The following is a 20,303-nucleotide window of genomic DNA, read 5'->3' as shown; positions in this document are numbered from 1 at the left end:
TATGCACGCATGTTCGAAATAAACTCAAACACTTATCACTATCACAAAGTGTAGTGTCACTATCATAAAAATGTAGAATAACTATCATAAAGTGTAGTGTCTCTCTATGGTTATTCTCAGAACGTTGGCAATGGTTCAGAACTTTTATGAGGTAGTGATCGGACATTGCTTTGCTGAAAGGGAGTAGCAAAACTTTAGAGGCGGTAACACCTGAACTAGGACTAGGTCTATCGTATTATCGTTGCGATGCGTGGGCTCATGTACTATTTGAGTAAGACCACAACTGTCGATTATAGTCTGCAGCACCATGCTCGGAGGGTCTAACGATTCATATGAATATTAAAATCGCCCATTATAACTATATTATCTACATGAGTCACTTGGTCAGCAAGAAACTCTGAGAATTTGCTGATAAAGTCTGTATGAAGCCCAGCGGAGCAACAAACCTCATAGAACATCAAATGAATTATATGTATTACTTAGGCTAGGGCTAAGGTTAAGGTTTGCAACAGAGATTAGTGCAACCCCTCCACACCTTTTAAGGGGACGAGCTACATGTGAACACGTATAGTTAGGAGGAGATGCCTCGTTAAGCGGAAACAATTCATTTGGTTTTAACAAAGTCTCACTGAGGACGATGACGCTAAGATCATTGCCTGATTAACCAACAGCGCTTTGGGAGACAATGATCTGATATTAAAAACATTTTTATACTAGCAGTACTCGTACCAGTAATGTTAATAACATTACGTCTACCTCCGGTAGTGAGTCTCAAATAATTGCGAGCACATCTCGGAATTGATATGGTGGGAATCTGGAAATTACTTGCCAGGTGCTGCAGTAGATTTGTCACCCCGTATTTTTCTACCTCAGCAGGAGACATATGCACCATTGGCACAGTCTCTAAAGAAAAAAACACTTTGGGCCTGATTAACTTAAGGTTAACGTACACACCTGATGGTATACGCAATGCTGATGTACTATACCTGTGCAAAGTATGCTGATCATCAAAACGGCCACAATGCAGAGACGAAAAAATACAAATATAATTTAGCGCGCGTGATGTGATTTTTTAACAATGCCGTTTTGCGAGCACATTTTAGCGTTTTATTTAGCAGGTGTCTGAAGCAATGGCGTCTCTGGCATGAAAAGTTGAGTGGGGCAGAAGAGTGGGCACTTTACATCCACAAGCAGCAAAGCCTACAACATAAATTCCAATTAAATGCAAGACCCCAAACCATTTTTATTCATAGCCTTACAAATTAAGGCTATGAATAAAACCTTTGAATGGTTCAAAATAAAAAATGCTAATCACCATTGTTGTTGATTTATTGAATAGAAAGGTTGCACATCGATCTTTCATCTGGCAAATTTGTCAATAACCCGTCAGCCAATAATCCATGAATAAATTAATTTTCAATGGACAACATAGCCAGTGCATTTAATCTCTGCTGCCCTGTTGTGTTTCTTGTAAATGTCTTGATCCTCTTCAGTGTTGGAAAGTTTTTCTCTGGCCATGTCCACTCGAACACGGGGAGTATAAAAATTGCATATTTAAGGTTAAAAAATTATCTCCATCCACACAAGTGTAGTTTCAAAAGTGTCTCTGTCTACACACAAACGCATACACCTGCTGTCATGCACATTTTGTCCAATAAAGCCTGAAAAAAGCAGCAACTGCTGACCTAGTGGCATTACACCTCCTATTAGGTTGATTTTGATATACTAGACATACAATGACATGTACATTATCTTTAAAACCAGCCTGCACTTACACAGAGCCTTGAGAACATTATGAATCTTTTTTTTTAGTGTTTAAAGTGCACAAGCAGGCCTGTGCTGCTGAAAAACAACACTGATAGAATTTTAACATGTTTAATCAGCAACATGGTGATGTATTACATGTACAGTGAAGTGTGCATTATTTATAAAATCAGCATGCACTAACGAGTCAAGGAAACCCTTTTGCATGTTTAAGTGCCTCAAGCGCACAGACGTGCACGAGTACCGCTACAAAACTCGCGTGGAATTATAAAGCATTTAATAATCGATATAGTGATAGAGTGCATGTGCAATGGAGTGTATATTGTCTTTAACATCAGTACACACTACAAGGAGGATGCTACATCATATTTTTTTGTAGTTGCTTGGTATGTTTTTACGCACGTGCGGTTCCATCTACAAAGTTAAATTCATGGTCTGTCGTTAAATAAGGACTAAAAACATAAGATAATGTTTCACCTTTCTTATGACACAGAGCAAAAAGTCTTGCTTGTCCCATCAGGTATCCAAAACAACTGACTGTCATTAGTGCTGGCAGGAGTGTCGCAAAGCCCATTTTGATGTGTCTTTTTTATTAATGTAGAGTGAAAATAGCATGTTTACATTCAAACATACAGTAAGTCTTCTTATAGAGTGTTTAAAGGCAGCAACGCGGTGTTGTTGAGCTTTGGAAATGACAGCGCACAACCGTCGTCACAAGTCTCCGTTTGTGCCGTACACACGCATGCGCCAAGCGGAGAGTTTTGGAACTCCACACTTTGGCCAGCGTTTGCAAAAGTCTGCTTTTTTAAAAGACAAAAGTATGCGTTTGCGTGTGGACAAGAGGCCCAAACGCAGCGATATGTATGCGTTTATTAAGTATCCGTGTTCGCGTGGACATGGCCTCCGACTCAGCTGTGACAGCGTGTTGCCAGCATGCAACTCAGTGACTGCAAAGAGACTTCTGCTCAGTTTCTAGCTTAACTTTATTCCCAATTGGTCAGATTTTATTTGCTGCTTCAAATTCAGCACTTGGAAATGGTTTGCTGAACTTACTGAAATGTGTGCTGTCCGCGAGCTATGCTGCTATAATGTGATCGTTCTAGCAAAATCTCTCCTCTACTTGAGCAACCACGGTATCACAAGCTTCCTTCATAACTGCCGCAGTGTTTTTCTCCAGCGCTGCCTCTCTCTCTTGAGCGATGTCATCCACTTTTTTTCTCAGTCGACTCACAATGTCTTTGAAGCTGTGCATGGTGATCACACAGTCAGTTAGCCACGTTTTTCTTTTAAACCATTTGGGGTTGAAGGAGCGGGTTTTTTCCTTTCCTGTTTGAACAATGTTAAAATCCACCTGCTGATGCGGTCCCAAACATTTAATTTCTAATGTTTCTAAATGTACCCTTTATCAACGAATCTACTTCATTCTTATTGTTGGTTTGTTTTTAATTGTCTTTTTGCTCCCGGTAAAAAACAACCTAGCATGCTGCTACATTCTGCCATCCGCCAAAACTGAGCGTGTTGATTACGTCTTGACGTCACGTATATCATTTCGATGTATTGATTGGATGATTTCAGCTTTGGGGACATGTTAACTGGGCCCCAAGGCCGTCTACTGAGAGCAGTTTTGGACATGCGCACAATGATTTTAGTGGCTCATCACTTAAACAAGCGCCATTTCAGTCCTTTTCAGAGAAATAGGCCATTGAGCTTGGCTTTGGTAAAGCCTTAGTATTATGCATAAATGTTTATAACAAAATTGCCTTAGTAACATAATTGGTATTCTTTAAATATTATTATTCTTGATAAAATAATATGTTATAGATTATTACTGTATAAAGAAGACTAATTATATCCACAGTTATTTTGAGCCTGCATAGTGCTCAATAGCGCTATCTGGTGGGGCCAGGCCTCAACAACCTGACAGTTCCACACACGGTTGCAGGAAATACACATTAGTGTGGCTGGTTTACAATGTTTAATGTTCCAGGTGATGGAGTCGTCTATAATTGAAGTGTGATGGCCTGTAGTGTACTGGACTAACTAATGTAACAAACAGTTCAGGGTGTCCCAAGTTACCGCAGAGTATTATGTAAGGAGGAGGAGTTTTGTCCCTCCAGAGTTGCCGTAGGGCTGTGACGTAAGATGTCTATAAGTGTGGTTGTTGAAGCAGGTGTGTGAAGATAACATTAAAGAAGTGGTGGCGACCGGACCTGCTCTAATGTCTCCCGTTTATTATTTTATTAAATAGGTACACAGAATATGCGAACCCAGGACCCTCGGCTACACTAACAGGCTAAATCTATTATGCATTATTACCGGCTCACCGGCGTTAGCAGGCCGCTTAGTGCTAATGCTAACCGGGCTAACGCTAAGATGTCTGTCTGCAACATCTAAAGTTATGTTGTTACTCTGCTGTAGCTGGTGGACACGTCCCCTTAGCAGATACAACCTTTCCATGAGAAGGGTGCATGAAGTGCACAAAGCAAAACTCACGTTTTTTTTCTTCACTGAGTCAAAACTCTTGCCATCTTCAGAATGGTGGTGGGATAGCACATTAAAGCTAAGCTAGCTTGAAAGTGAGGACTAAAGTGTGAAAAATAAAGAGTAGATGCTTTGAACAATTCAATACGACTAAAACTATGTTGGAGAAGGGCTAAAAAAAAAAACAAAGAAGCACACAAAATAGCACCGTGCACTGCCGCCAAAGAAAGCACTGCTTAACCGACAGGAAGTGACGTCACCGGGACAACAGACAAAAGTTCACGCTATATTCATTCTATGCTTAGAAGACCCAACCTGCTCTCTGACCTCCTGCTAAACTACCGGCCGGTGACACACCTCCCGTTTATCTCTAAAATCCTCAAAATAATTGTAGCAGAGCAGCTAAATGAACGATTGGCGTCTAAAAAGCTTTGTGAACCCTTTCAGTCCGGTTTCAGGGAAAATCACTCTACGTAGATGGCCCTCGCAAAGGTGACCATCCATCCATCCATTTTCTACCGCTTATTCCCTTCGGGGTCGCGGGGGGCGCTGGAGCCTATCTCAGCTACAATCGGGCGGAAGGCAGTGTACACCCTGGACAAGTCGCCACCTCATCACAGAGCCAACACAGATAGACAGACAACATTCACACTCACATTCACACACTAGGGCCAATTTAGTGTTGCCAATCAACCTATCCCCAGGTGCATGTCTTTGGAGGTGGGAGGAAGCCGGAGTACCCGGAGGGAACCCACTCAGTCACGGGGAGAACATGCAAACTCCACACAGAAAGATCCCGAGGCCGGGATTGAACTCACGACTACTCAGGACCTTCGTATTGTGAGGCAGACGCACTAACCCCTCTGCCACCGTGCTGGCCAATGATTTGTTAATAACATTGGATGCCGATGCGTCATCTGTGATGCTGCTGCTTGTGCTGCCTCAATACCGTCGATCATAACATTCTATTAGAACGCATCAAATCACCTATCATTATATCAGTCTTACCTTTTTCCTTGTTTAGCGCCTTTCTCACTGAAAGAATATATTGGGTATCCCATAACAATGTGACCTTTGTTAAGGTCCCTTGCAGAGTTCCACAAGGTTTAGTTCTTCAACCCTGTATTTTTAAGTACCTATATGCTGCCGCTCGGTGAGATCATACGCAAACACGGTAATAGTTTTCACCGTGATGCTGATGACACCCGACTCTACATGCCCCTAAAGCTGACCAACACGATGGTAGTCATCTTGAAACGTGGTCTTAATGACTTTAAACATGGATATCCAGCAACTTTTTGCATCTTAATTCCAATAAAACCGAGATGATGATTATCGGCCCTGCTCGACACCAGACACTAGCCACCCTAAATTTCGACAGTTAAAACAGTTGTCCAAAGCGACTCCATGAAAATTCTCGGCATCATTTTCGATCCAACTCTCTCGTTTCAGCTGCACATTAACAATATGAATTATTACTAAAACAGCCTTCTTTCAACCTCGTAATATCGCTAAAAATCACAATTTTGTCCACCAATAACGCTGAGATCAATATACATGCTTTTATTACGTCTTGTCTTGATTACTGTAACCTTTCATTTTTGGATCCCTTCATGGCTAGCATTAAAAGATTGCAGTTGGTGCAAAATGCAGCTGCCAGACTTTTGACAAGGACAAGAAAGTGTGACCATGTTTCGCCTATACTAGACTGCTGGCCTTTTACGGAATCTTACAGTTTGTGGTGCCACCATCTTAAAGTGTAGTGTCACTATCAAGGTGTAGTGTCACTGTCATAAAAGTGTAGTGTCACTATCATACAAGTGTAGTGTCACTATCATAAAGTGTAGTTTCAATATCATAAAAGCGTAGTGTCACTATCACAAAGTGGAGTGTCACTATCAAAGTGGAGTGTCACTATCATAAAGTGTAATGTCACTATCACAACGTGTAGTGTCACTATCACAAAGTGTAGTGTCACTATCACAAAGTGTAGTGTCACGATCATAAAGTGTAGTTTCAATATCATAAAAGCGTAGTGTCACTATCACAAAGTCGATTGTCACTATCAAAGTGGAGTGTCACTATCAAAGTGGAGTGTCACTATCAAAGTGGAGTGTCACTATCATAAAGTGTAATGTCACTATCACAACATGTAGTGTCACTATCACAAAGTGTATTGTCACAATCACAAAGTGTATTGTCACAATCACACAAGTGTAGTGTCACAATCACACAAGTGTAGTGTCACAATCACACAAGTGTAGTGTCACAATCACACAAGTGTAGTGTCACTATCATAAAGTGTAATGTCACTATCACAACATGTAGTGTCACTATCACAAAGTGTATTGTCACAATCACAAAGTGTATTGTCACAATCACACAAGTGTAGTGTCACAATCACACAAGTGTAGTGTCACAATCACACAAGTGTAGTGTCACAATCACACAAGTGTAGTGTCACAATCACACAAGTGTAGTGTCACTATCATACAAGTGTAGTGTCACTATCATAAAGTGTAGTTTCAATATCATAAAAGCGTAGTGTCACTATCACAAAGTGGACTGTCACTATCAAAGTGGAGTCTGGTGCAGGGGGGTGGCTAATGTTGTGACTGGTGGCAGCGCGCGCGTGGTGGTTGTCGGGGCTGACAAACTGTGTATATGTATGTGTGTATGTATGTATGTATGTATGTATGTATGTATGTATGTATGTATGTATGTATGTATGTATGTATGTATGTATGTGTATGCATGTGTATGTGTGTGTATGTGTACATGTGTATGTTTATGTGTATGTATATATACAGGTATATGTATGTATATTTCTGGGGGTACGTTCTGGGCCTGCCTGTCGGGTGGGGGTCGGCGCCTCAGGCTACTGCATCCGGACTGCGTGTCTGGAGCTCCTGGGTCCCACCGTGGGGGGCACGTGGGGGCCCGGTTGCCGGTGGGGCGGGGGCGGTCTTCCCGTCCGGTTGCGGGGGGTCTCCGGGCCCCTCGGGCGGGGCGTCCCGCCTTTCTGTCCGTGTGGGGTGTGGTCTCTCGCTGGCTTGGGGTCTGGCTGCCCCCTGCTTTTCTCGTGCCTTGTCCTCTGCCGGGTGCGTCTGTCTGCGGCCTGCTGCTAGCCCTTGTGGGCGGCGCGGTGGGCCAGGCTCTGGGGTTCCTGTCGCTGTCCGGCTTGGCTGCGTGGGGGCGGTGGCCCCTGGTTCCCTGGGCACCACACCTACTGTTTGTGGGATGGGCTCTCGGGGAGGCTGGGGCCGTACTCTGGCTCCCGCACACACTGGGAGTCAAATGTATTGTACATGCAAATTCACATATACTCACACACATACATACAGACATACATAGGTACCTACGCTCGCACAGACATATACAAATAAATACAGTACATATTTACACACTCAAAGTTCGTACATCCACACGCACATTCATTATACAAACATACTGTATACACACACTGTACATATACATTCACTGTAAAAACATACATATACACATACTGTACATATACACTCACTGTACAGACACACACATACACATACTACACATATACATTCACTGTACAAACACACACATACATATACTGTACATATACATTCACTGTACAAACACACATATACACATACTGTACATATACATTCACTGTTCAAACACACATACTGTATACACATACTGTACATATACATTCGCTGTACACAAATATACACATACTGTACACATACATTCACTGTACAAGCACACATATACACATACTGTACATATACAGGTACATATGCACACATACACTCATGCACATAATCACGTTTCATCAAACATATATTAACGTTGTTGCCCTAGGGTAAACTGGGTATAACACATGGCACACTGACAAAGCTTAACCTATTGTTACTATAACAATCTACAAGGTTAATGTAGGTTGCTTCTCTTTCTTCCCCTCCATTTTTCTGCATTATTTCGTATCTCAAGTTATCATTACGTCTATGTATTGTTGCATTTGAACAATTGTATTGTTGATAATAAAGGTAAAGTATTGGTATTGTTTATTATCAATAGCACTATTTCTATTGGTATTCATATTGCTCCATTTTTAGTGTAATAATGCTCATTGTCATTTCTGTATTTTTATTTTTATTTTCGCTAACTGCTTATTTGCTATTACTTTTACCATCATATTTGTACATGTCGTATTTGCTGATGTTGCTCTGTTGTTGTTGTTGTGTTTGCTGTTGTTGTTTTTGTCTCTCTGTCTAATCCCCCTCTTGTCCCCACAATTCCCCCCTCTGTCTTCCTTTTTCTCTCTTTCTATCCCCTCCTGCTCCGGCCCGGCTGCACCAAATGATTATATAAATACATTTAATAAAGTCAAAATACAAGTAAGGCAACAAGAGAAGTATCCTACACTTCTCTTTTGTAAAGTAAATCTGAACAGCCGATATGGGCATCTACATCTGCTATATGATTTGCCCGAGAAGCTGGGCAGGACATTTAAAAAAAAAAAAAAAAAAAAAAAAAAATCAAAGTGGAGTGTCACTATCAAAGTGGAGTGTCACTATCATAAAGTGTAATGTCACTATCACAAAGTGTAGTGTCACTATCATAAAGTGTAGTTTCAATATCATAAAAGCGTAGTGTCACTATCACAAAGTCGATTGTCACTATCAAAGTGGAGTGTCACTATCAAAGTGGAGTGTCACTATCATAAAGTGTAATGTCACTATCACAACGTGTAGTGTCACTATCACAAAGTGTAGTGTCACTATCATAAAGTGTAGTTTCAATATCATAAAAGCGTAGTGTCACAATCACACAAGTGTAGTGTCACTATCATACAAGTGTAGTGTCACTATGATTAAAGTGTAGTGTCACTGTCATAAAGTGTAGTGTCACTATCAAAGTGTAATGTCACAATTTTAAAGTGTAGTGTCACTATCATACAAGTGCAGTGTCACTATCATACAAGTGCAGTGTCACTATCATAAAGTGTGGTGTCACTATCATAAAGTGTAGTGTCACTATCAAAGTGTAGTGTCACAATATTAAAGTTTAGTGTCACTATCATACAAGTGTAGTGTCACTATCATACAAGTGCAGTGTCACTATCATAAAGTGTGGTGTCACTATCATAAAGTGTAGTGTCACTATCATACAACTGTAGTGTCACTATCATAAAAGTGTAGTGTCACTATCACAAAGTGTAGTGTCACAATATTAAAGTGTAGTGTCACTCAAACTGTAGTGTCATTCTCATAAAGTGTAGTGTCACTCTCATAAAGTGTAGTGTCACTATCAAAGTGTAGTGTCACTATCACAAAGTGTAGTGTCACTCTCATAAAGTGTAGTGTCACTCTCATAAAGCGTAGTGTCACAATATTAAAGTGTAGTCACTCTCAAAGCGTAGTGTCACTATCACAAAGTGTAGTGTCACTATCACAAAGTGTAGTGTCACTCTCATAAAGCGTAGTGTCACTCTCATAAAGTGTAGTGTCACTATCAAAGTATAGTGTCACTATCACAAAGTGTAGTGTCACTCATAAAGTGTAGTGTCACTATCACAAAGTGTAGTGTCACTCATAAAGTGTAGTGTCACAATATTAAAGTGTAGTCACTCTCAAAGTGTAGTGTCACTCTCACAAAGTGTAGCGTCACTCTCACAAAGTGTAGCGTCACTCTCATAAAGTGTAGCGTCACTCTCATAAAGTGTAGCGTCACTCTCAAAAAGTGTAGTGTCACTCTCAAAAAGTGTAGTGTCACTCTCAAAAAGTGTAGTGTCACTCTCAAAAAGTGTAGTGTCACTCTCGTAAAGTGTAGTGTCACTCTCATAAAGTGTAGTGTCACTCTCATAAAGTGTAGTGTCACTCTCATAATGAGTAGTGCCAATATCATAAAAGTATGGCGTTAAAACACTAGTTGTATGTTTAAATTGTCAAACCAATGCAAACACTTATACTAACACTATAAATACATATTTTTTCAAGTCAAATTAATCAGGACCGAGGTCTGTTGAGGACAAATATAGAGTAACTTGGGGAGAAACACCAGTAAAGGAGGTGTACTAAAGTATGAGAAATGATCTTGTATGACCAAAGCTTGTGACTCTGCTCTCTTGAGCAAACCTTTCTGGGATGAGATATTTGATAGAATGTCAAGGAAAATATGTCCATGTTTGACTAAAACCATCCGAAACCTTCCCTCAGCCTACCAAAAGAGGGAAGCCTCTGCATGCAACAACACTAATTATGTGAATGCACAGCACTCGTCAAACGTCTGTTTTCTCCCTTGTTCTGTTGGACGTAACGATAAATTTCCCCAACAAGAGAGCGTGCGTTTGAGCAAAGATTACAGAGCGAGAGGGATTTACATTCCCTGGGAGCCAAAGTGTGTCCAGCATGAAGCAGCACGGTGCCAGGCAACCAAAGCTCTCTGTTTACTGAACGAGGGACCACAGGCGCTCAGAACCAGAGAAGGAGATTTCCCCCCCCCATTTTCTTTGTGGTTGTGGAGCTCTGTGGTGAACTTGCCACAATCTGACCTTTAGCCCAAATGGTGAGGCCTTCAAAGCCTGCGTGGATAAACATCAGTAGCTAAAGCCTGTCATGATCGCTGCATGAATTAATGTCAGGAGATCAATGAAGGATTTACAATGTCAAGCTGCTAAATCCTTCCCTTGGTTCCCATTAACAGCCTGACGGATGAGCGCTGACACTCTTTTAAGTTTAAAGATCAGTGTATCACAATCACGGAACAATCCATGTGCAAAAATATTACAAAATACAAAAGTATATCAATCATTGATTACAGGTTGAATGCAATGGTTTCAATCAGTCCGTATCAGTGATAATTACCTAAATAGGGGGCCACATTATCAAAAAGCTAAGGACCAGGGAGCCGGACTTCTACCTTCACTGTTATTATTACAAGCGTCTTCTAATGTAGATATGTGATTTTGGTCTATTTAGTTTTTCAGTTACAGGCGTGCCCTGCTGTTTTTAAGGACCTTCTGCCAAAAAGCGAGTCAAAGATCATCTCTATGACCGCACTCTAGTGTTTTTAAGAATCTGAAATGAGAGTCTCTTCCAGATTTTTTTTAACTGAACTCGTGGGCCACCGGGTGAATAGCCCAAATGATGAAAAAGAGGACCTTAAATGGAACCCCGAGTTAAATTCAAAACTTGGGAGACAAACATTTTTGCAGCAAATTCCTAAAAACACTAGAGTGCTCCTGTTGTATAGAGGAACTTGGACCACTTTAGACACATTGGCAGATCCTTGCGTTGAGATTTTAACCTTGCTAATGTGCCCTAAACGAAGTATACTATGTCCTAGAAGACAACGCCACCCTCAATTGAAAGGATGAGGAAATCCTATAGCGAATTACTAATATCTAGACCAGGGCGTCAGAGGCTGATGTACAAATCTAAGGAACAATTTTATTAATTCAATACAGAAGCAACAATTACCACAGGAGGAGTCAGGTGTACAGGATTTACCACATAAAGTTTGATGGGCTGCAGCGTAGGTCAACGGGCAATGGCTAGTAGGGATAGGGCTACCCAGGAGGCTAGGCCAGAAAGGGTTACTGATGGTAGGGCCTAGTTAGAAGGCTTAAGGCCGGAGTCAGCAACCCGTGGCTCTCGAGCCACATGCGGCTCTTAAGTGCCGCCCTAGTGGCTCCCTGGAGCATTTTTAAAAAAGGATTGAAAATAGAAAAAGACGGGGGGAAATATTTCTTTGTTTAAGTATGTTTTTTGTTTGAGGACAAACATGACACAAACCTTCCCAATTGTTAGAAAGCCCACTGTTTAATATGTTTGTGCGTTATTAGTTAATGAGAGCATTTGGTGAAAATCGTTTTGTCCTACTAATTTCGGCAGTTCTTGAACTCACCATAGTGTGGACTGTGTTTTTTTACATGTTTGTTTACATGTAAAATCTTCCACTCCTTCTTTGTCTCATTTTGTCCACCCAAAGTTTAATTCTGTGCGTGAAGGCACAAAGGTGAGCTTTGTTGATGTTATTGACTTGTTGGAGTGCAAATCAGGCATGTTTGGTCAGCGCATGACTGCAAGCTAATCAATGCTAACATTATTTAGGCTAACTGTATGTACATATTGCATCATTATGCCTCATTTGTAGCTTTATTTGAGCTCATTTAATATCCTTTACTTTTATCCTCTTTATATATAATTGAAAGGGATAAGCGGTAGGAAATGGATGGATGGATGGATGGATGTCTCATGGCACATTATCTGTATGTAATATTGGCTGCATTTCAGATAGTGGTTTGTGTGCCATGTTGTTCCAGACCACAGCAAACATTACCTAGCCTGCCAAAGATTGTAATAAATCTACTAAAAGAAGACAACCTGCCGTTTCCTCTAACTTGGACACACACATTTATACTTTTGGCCATTAAAAGACAGTAATTTCCAAGAGTTATCTCACCTTCAATCTGACTTAGGCTAAGCCTGTACGCCTATAACCCTCAATAAATAAAACGTATCTTTACTATGGCACAAGTTTACGGTGGGAAAAACAGTGATAAATAGTGTGCTATATCTTGCACTCCTCCCTGTGGGCAGGTATCATGACAATAGTAAAAAGCAATACAATTCAAAATACAAAAGACTATAAAAATGGAACCCATTACCTCACTGCTTGGCACTCAGCATCAAGGGTTGGAATTGGGGGTTAAATCACCAAAATGATTCCGGAGCGCAGCCACCGCTGCTGCTCACTGCTTCCCTCACCTACCAGGGGGTGGAACAAGGGGGTGGGTCAGATGCAGAGAGTAATTTCACCACACCTAGTGTGTGTGTGTGACTATTAGTGGTACTTTAACTTTAATTCAACAAATACATAAATAATGTGCACTAAAACATCAACTAAAAATACACATTATCAAAATAAAGTTCAATACATTTTAAAACCAGGCCTGCCATCTAATACTGGAGACTGAGCGGGTAACTGGAAGCTATAGGGCTAGTAAAAGTTTGAATGCAACAACCATGTATGAAATTCTAATGACATGTTCCCCATACCTGAAACCGCTGCTCCTGGTCACCAATCACACAGTGCACTTCAGGGCTACAACCAGCGCTTTAAAGCTCAAACACACTGTGAAAGGGGGGCACATATTAGTCAAATGGAATAATCAAAATGGAGTAACCCAACAAAGGTCATTCTAAAAGCCACACCTACCACGATATCAGGTGTGTGTGCACAAAACTCCACACTTCTACCAGAGTATTGGGTGTCTGGTTCACACTATAAAAGAGGTATGTATATTATTATTAAAATGTAGTGGTTGCAAACATCAAACAAAACTAATAAAACCAAAATCAACACCTACCCAGTAGCTAGCAGGTCTGCTCACCAAACACTCCAAGTCAGGCTTTGGGGCAAAGGGAAGGCCGCAGGGCTTCCTCTCTTATTTATAGCCTCCCCAGGGCCCTAAAGGGCTACCTGTTCTAGCACCCTCTACCTGTCACACTAACAAACATAGAAAAAGTCCAAACTTTGTATTTACATAATCAAGGCGTTCCTCAAGGCACCCCTTTAAGTACTCCTCTTTTTGACAGTTTTTATTTTTATTTTATTTTTTTATAATGTGATTTATGTAACTAAGGTGCTGTTGTAGCTTGTTTACTTCCGATGTAGTCAATAGTCATTCGTTAAACTTTTTTACTCATGGTGGTGTTCCATCTTAGGTCCTCTCTCTTTCATCATTCAACTGGTGGGCCACGTGTTCAGTTAAAAAAAAACTAGAGTGACTCACATTTTTGCAGCGTATTCTTAAAAACGCTAGAGTGCTGTAGGTGAGTTTCTATTACCCTTAGAAATGTGCATTCACTGTACAAACATACATATACACATGCTGTACATATACATTCACTGTACAAACATACATATACACATACTGTACATATACATTCACTGTACAAACATACATATACATATACTGTACATATACATTCACTGAACAAATATGCATACACATACTGTACATATACACTCACTATACAAACATACATGTACACGTACTGTACATATACACTCACTGTACAAAATTGCATGTACACATACTGTACATATACATTCACTATATAAACATGCATATAATCATACTGTACATATACAAGTACATATGCACACATACACTCATGCCCTAGGGGAAACTGGGTAACACTTGGCACACTGACAAAGCTTAACCTATTCTTACTATAACAATCTACAAGGTTAATATAGCTGGCTTCTCTTTCTTCCCCTCCATTTATCTGCTTTCTTTCGTATTTCAAGTTATCATTACATATATGTATTGTTGCATTTGAAACAATTGTATTGTTGATGATAGAGGTAAATTATTGGTATTGTTCATTATCAATAGTGATATTTTTCTATTGGTATTTGTATTGCTCCATTTGTAGTGTAATAATGTTCATTGCCATTTCTGTATTATTATTTATTTCACTAACTGCTTCTTTGCTATCACTTTTACCATCATATTTGTACATATCCTATTTGCTGATGTTGTTCTGTTGTTGTTGTTGTAGTTGTTTTTGTCTCTCTGTCTTATCCCCCCCTTGTCCCCGCAATTTCCCCCTCTGTCTTACTTTTTTCCTCTTTCTATCCCCTCCTGCTCCGGCCCGGCTGCACCAAATAATAATATGAATACATTTAATAAAGTATAATACAAATAAGGCAACAAGAGAAGTATCCCACACTTCTCTTTTTGTAAAGTAGATCTGTACAGCCGATATGGGCATCTACATCCACAATATGATTTGCCTGAGTAGCTGGACAGGACAAAAAAAAAAAAAATGAAATGTGCAAAACCTAAATATCGCAATAAGAAACTGGTAATGGTAAACACTCATATTTTGAAAAACCTCTCAAATAGCGCTAAAACATGTTTGCGCTCTCATGAGGTGTTTTTGAGACGTTTCGATAATGAAATGTTTCGCAAAAGCATGATGCAAACACTTTTTCTGCATTTCAAGGTCACTTAAACCCCAAAACCGGCGCGGCGCCAATGCAGAACAACTAGGGCAGACGGGTGGTCTTGGTCTCACTTCCGATCGGTGGGCCGGGGAGAGCGAGGCCGTAAGGACGTTGCCTCTGAGCGATCACCCGCTGCCTTCGTCTTCTATTGACATCACGGCGAGTCGCCCACAGTGGTGGCTGCAATATCTTCCTCAAAGTGGAGTCTCGGCTCAATTACGGCTCATAACGCAAAACACCCTTCAATGGAAACTTCGCTTTTATTTTGCGAAAAAACTGCAATGGAAAACACAGCTACTTTTTTTGCAGAAAGTGCTTAAAAAGAGCACAGCGCTCTGACAAAATAAATGGGAGAAAAAAAAACAGACGTCTACTGTTGGGGACGTGGACGCTGGTTATGAGGAGTAGACAAAAGAAGACTGGTAGTAAAGAGAAGTCCGGCCCCCCGGTGCAGTCTATTGTCCAATTGGCAAGAATGATGTCACACTTGCCGTATTTTCCGGACTATAAGGCTCACTTAAAATCCTTTTTTTTTCTCTCAAAACTCGACAGTGCGCCTTATAACCCGGTGCGCCTAATGTAAGGAATAATTTTGGTGGAGGATACCCACCTCGAAGCTATTTTATTTTGTACATGGTGTAAAGATAAGTGTGACCAGTAGATGGCAGTCAAACATAAGAGATATGTGTAGACTGCACTATGATGGGTCTCAAGTAAACAACACCAACATTTTAAATGTTCCATTGACAATATAGAACATTACACACGGGACTCAAAAATCTATCAAAATGTTTTAGTACGACTTTGGTAAGCTATGAAGCCGCACCGCTTGAAGGATTGTCGGCGCATTAAACATACGAGTATTATTATGGTGTGAGTATAAGGCGTTTGGTTTCGCAATATTATGCAAAAGCAACTTGTCTTACCTTCTGGTACCTGCTGATATGTATTTGGGATCTGCATAAATCCTGAAAAATTGCGCACTTCCGCCTTTGTAGTCCGTGTAGTCGATAATCTTCTTTTTCTCTATCTTCTTGTTATGTGACATTCATCCTCCGCTGTTGCCATTTCTAATATAAAGTAGTGTAAAGTTCTTACTTATATCTGTCAGTAAACTCGCCACGAGAGCGCTAAAACATACCGGCGTAGTGAGTTTACATTATTCACCCAAGGAACTTTAGTTATTAGAGTTCCGGTCGAACGGCTTTTCACGGGACACATTTCCTGTGTTGTTCTTTCCGGATGAGGAGATGCTGCTCCGTTATTGATTGAAGTAAAGTCTGAATGTCATTAAAACAGTTAGCGCCATCTTTTGACACTTCTTCCACCCCCGTCCTTGCACGCTACACTGCTACAACAAAGATGACGGGGAGAAGACGCTGCCGAAGGTGAGCCACGTAAATAAGACCGCTCACAAAACGGCGCATCCGAAAGTGGCTTGAAGATTATCTGTAAAACATAATCTATGCAACATTTTGACCAAAGAACCACCATTACATGTTATGTAGACCACAAGGAAGTGATTTCAATTTAGAAAAAAATAATAATAATATGACTCCTTTAATGCGCCCTATAATCCGGTGCGCCTAATATATAAAAAAGTTTTTAAAAAATAGACCGTTTATCGGCAGTGCGCCTTATAATCCGGTGCGCCCTATGGTCAGGAAAATACGGTACATGAAATCGAAGTTTCTGCAAACACTACAGTGTATTGCTAATTTGATCTTTAGGATCAGGCTTCTGCCCTTTTCATGATAAAGACATTTAAGAACAATTGGAATAATGCAGGAAACATACTTATAACACATTTTGATAGTTAGACAGTATTATACATTTAATGTTATTTGTGTGTGAATCTGAGTGTTAATGTTGTCTGTCTATCTGTGTTGGCCCTGCGATGAGGTGGCGACTTGTCCAGGGTGTGCCCCGCCTTCCTGCCGAATGCAGCTGAGATAGGCTCCAGCGACCCCCCGGCGACCCCGAAAGGGACAAGCGGTAGAAAATGGATGGATTATCAGGTAAAGTCTTCAGGTACCTCCCCTGACCGCATGTTCCTGCTAAATAAGTAAGTAAACATGAATAACTTGCTCAGTGGCCTTGTGGTTAGAGTGTCCGCCCTGAGACTGGAAGGTCGTGAGTTCAAACCCCAGCCGAGTCATACCAGAGACTATAAAAATGGGAGCCATTACCTCCCTGCTTGGCACTCAGCATCAAGGGTTGGAATTGGGGGTTAAATCACCAAAAATGATTCCCGAGCGCGGCCACCGCTGCTGCTCACTGCTCCCCTCACCTCCCAGGGGGTGGAACATGGGGATGGGTCAAATGCAGAGGGTAATTTCACCACACCTAGTGTGTGTGTGTGACTATCAGTGGTACTTTAACTTTAACTTTATAATCTTATTCCTACTACTGAAGAAAAATTGCTGCGTTGGTGAAAGAATTTCAAAAATGTAAAAGCTCACTACGTTTAAACTGGCTTGATTGGAAACATTTGTGTCAAGGTTTGGAATCCTGTGAAAATCTTTTCCAGGCAGATCAGGGAAATATTCCTGAACTCCACGGCTGCCTGGATGATGACAACAAACCCCGCTTTTTTTTTTTTTTGCTCTCTGACAGCTTTTATTTCCATGACCATATGTGAAGCTAGCATGGCATCGGGCCTTTCCCTGCTGACTTTGCCAGAAGCTCTTTGCACCATCATGTGTCCTTCTATGGTGAACACTGGAGCTTCAAGCTCAGAGGGCCTTGAAGGCTCGGGCAAGGTCACATGACTGCGACTCCTCCGCCTCCCCATGGTTGAAACATGCAGCACAGCAACGCTCCTTTAAAGGGAAACTGCACTTTTTGGGGCATTTTGCCTATCCATCTCAATCCTTATGTAAGACAAGAACACATATATTTTTCTTATTTTTATGTATTCTAAATCGTAATTAGAGTCGTTCTTGTCCGCCTATACGTGAGTGAAGAATGCATGAAAAATGCACTTCCGACCTGATAAGACCTGTTTAGTCCAAAAGAGACGATACAGTATTATCTGCTCACTGCCGAGTGGTCGTTTGAGCACACTGCAGCTAGTCCTAGATATTTACACTCATTAGACTTAGACTTAGACCAACTTTATTGATCCACACAGTAGCTCAGTTACAAAGGATGGAAAAGGTAAGGATGGAAAGGATAATGCAGGTATAAAGTAGACTAAAAATGTACCTGTGGAGGGGGGCGTGGCCTGCGGACCTGCAGCGAAACGGGGTGTGGTCCATGGTAACGTTGCTTGGATGGCAACATATGTTGTTCCAAAACCTGTATGTACCTTTCAGCATTAATGGCGCCTTCACAGATGTGTAAGTTACCCATGTCTTGGGCACTAATACACCCCCATACCATCACAGATGCTGGCTTTTCAACTTTGCGCCTATAACAATCCGGATGGTTCTTTTCCTCTTTGGTCCGGAGGACACAACGTCCACAGTTTCCAAAAACAATTTGAAATGTGGACTCGTCAGACCACAGAACCCTTTTCCACTTTGTGTCAGTCCATCTTAGATGAGCTCAGGCCCAGGGAAGCAGACGGCGTTTCTGGGTGTTGTTGATAAACGGTTTTCGCCTTGCATAGGACAGTTTTAACTTGCACTTAAAGATGTAGCGACCAACTGTAGTTACTGACAGTGGGTTTCTGAAGTGTTCCTGAGCCCATGCGGTGATATCCTTTACACACTGATGTCGCTTGTTGATGCAGTACAGCCTGAGGGATCGAAGGTCATGGGCTTAACTGCTTACGTGCAGAGATTTCTCCAGATTCTCTGAACCCTTTGATGATATTACGGACCGTAGATGGTGAAATCCCTAAATTCCTTGCAATAGCTGGTTGAGAAAGGTTTTTCTTAAACTGTTCAACAATTTGCTCACGCATTTGTTGACAAAGTGGTGACCCTCGCCTCATCCTTGTTTGTGAATGACTGAGCATTTCATGGAATCTACTTTTATACCCAATCATGGCACCCACCTGTTCCCAATTTGCCTGTTCACCTGTGGGATGTTCCAAATAAGTGTTTGATGAGCATTCCTCAACTTTATCAGTATTTATTGCCACCTTTCCCAACTTCTTTGTCACGTGTTGCTGGCATCAAACTCTAAAGTTAATGATTATTTGCAAAAAAAATATGTTAATCAGTTTGAACATCAAATATGTTGTCTTTGTAGCATATTCAACTGAATATGGGTTTAAAATGATTTGCAAATCATTGTATTCCGTTTATATTTACATCTAACACAATTTCCCAACTCATATGGAAACAGGATTTGTAATAAATATTTTAATAGCATTTATTCTATGCGAAAAAAACAAACATCACTAAAAAAAATACTTAAGAACCCTAAAACGCATCAAATTAATTGTTTTTATCAGCCTTTTAAGTCTCTGGCAGCTATAAAATTATGAAATTATGTTGCTGAATGGACGATATGGCTAATATTTTTTTATTTCTGACCAACCACCAAAATGTTGACACACACACGTCTGTCTGTGCAGCGCGAACACTGATCCTGCAACCACGAGTGGAAATGTCAGTTTGCACGTCCTTCTGACATGGGGGGGTTACCCACATATGCGGTCCGCTCCAAGGTTTCTCATAGTCATTCACATCGACGTCCCACTGGGGTGAGTTTTTCCTTGCCCGTATGTGGGCTCTGTACCGAGAATGTCGTTGTGGCTTGTGCAGCCCTTTGAGACACTTGTGATTTAGGGCTATATAAATAAACATTGATTGATTGATTGATTGACATGTTAAACAAAACGCAAAATAGTGCTTACAAAACAGTGATGAGTGTTGATAAATCACACTACGCGTGCTAAATTATTATATTTGCATTTTTTCCTCCCAGTCTTGTGGGAGTTGACAAATGGATTGCACGCCTTCTTTTGCTCACTTAAGAGACGCAATCCACTTTGCACACGTTTAGTAGATCAGCTTTACGTGTGCTATCAGGTTGCATATGTTTTAGTACACGCAAACCTTCAGTAAACCAGGCTCTGACTGTAAAATGTCTGCTCTCAA

The 20,303-nt window shown here is 40.9% G+C and overlaps 1 long non-coding RNA gene across 1 annotated transcript in view; it reads right to left on the bottom strand.

Annotated features, from left to right (window-relative positions):
• LOC133635266 (uncharacterized) overlaps positions 1-13,649 on the bottom strand; it is a 72,904-nt gene extending 59,255 nt beyond the window's left edge. Inside the window, exons 1-4 of the long non-coding RNA XR_009822040.1 lie at positions 13,601-13,649; positions 13,450-13,515; positions 13,290-13,365; positions 12,899-12,998 (exon numbers count right to left, since the gene is read on the bottom strand). This is a non-coding gene — a long non-coding RNA (uncharacterized LOC133635266). The remainder of the gene's footprint in view (positions 1-12,898; positions 12,999-13,289; positions 13,366-13,449; positions 13,516-13,600) is intronic.
• Between the last annotated feature and the right edge of the window lie 6,654 nt (positions 13,650-20,303).

Source organism: Entelurus aequoreus, linkage group LG19 (assembly GCF_033978785.1).
Source record: "Entelurus aequoreus isolate RoL-2023_Sb linkage group LG19, RoL_Eaeq_v1.1, whole genome shotgun sequence".
NCBI lineage: Eukaryota > Metazoa > Chordata > Actinopteri > Syngnathiformes > Syngnathidae > Entelurus > Entelurus aequoreus.
This window is presented reverse-complemented; position numbering and strand designations above follow the sequence as displayed.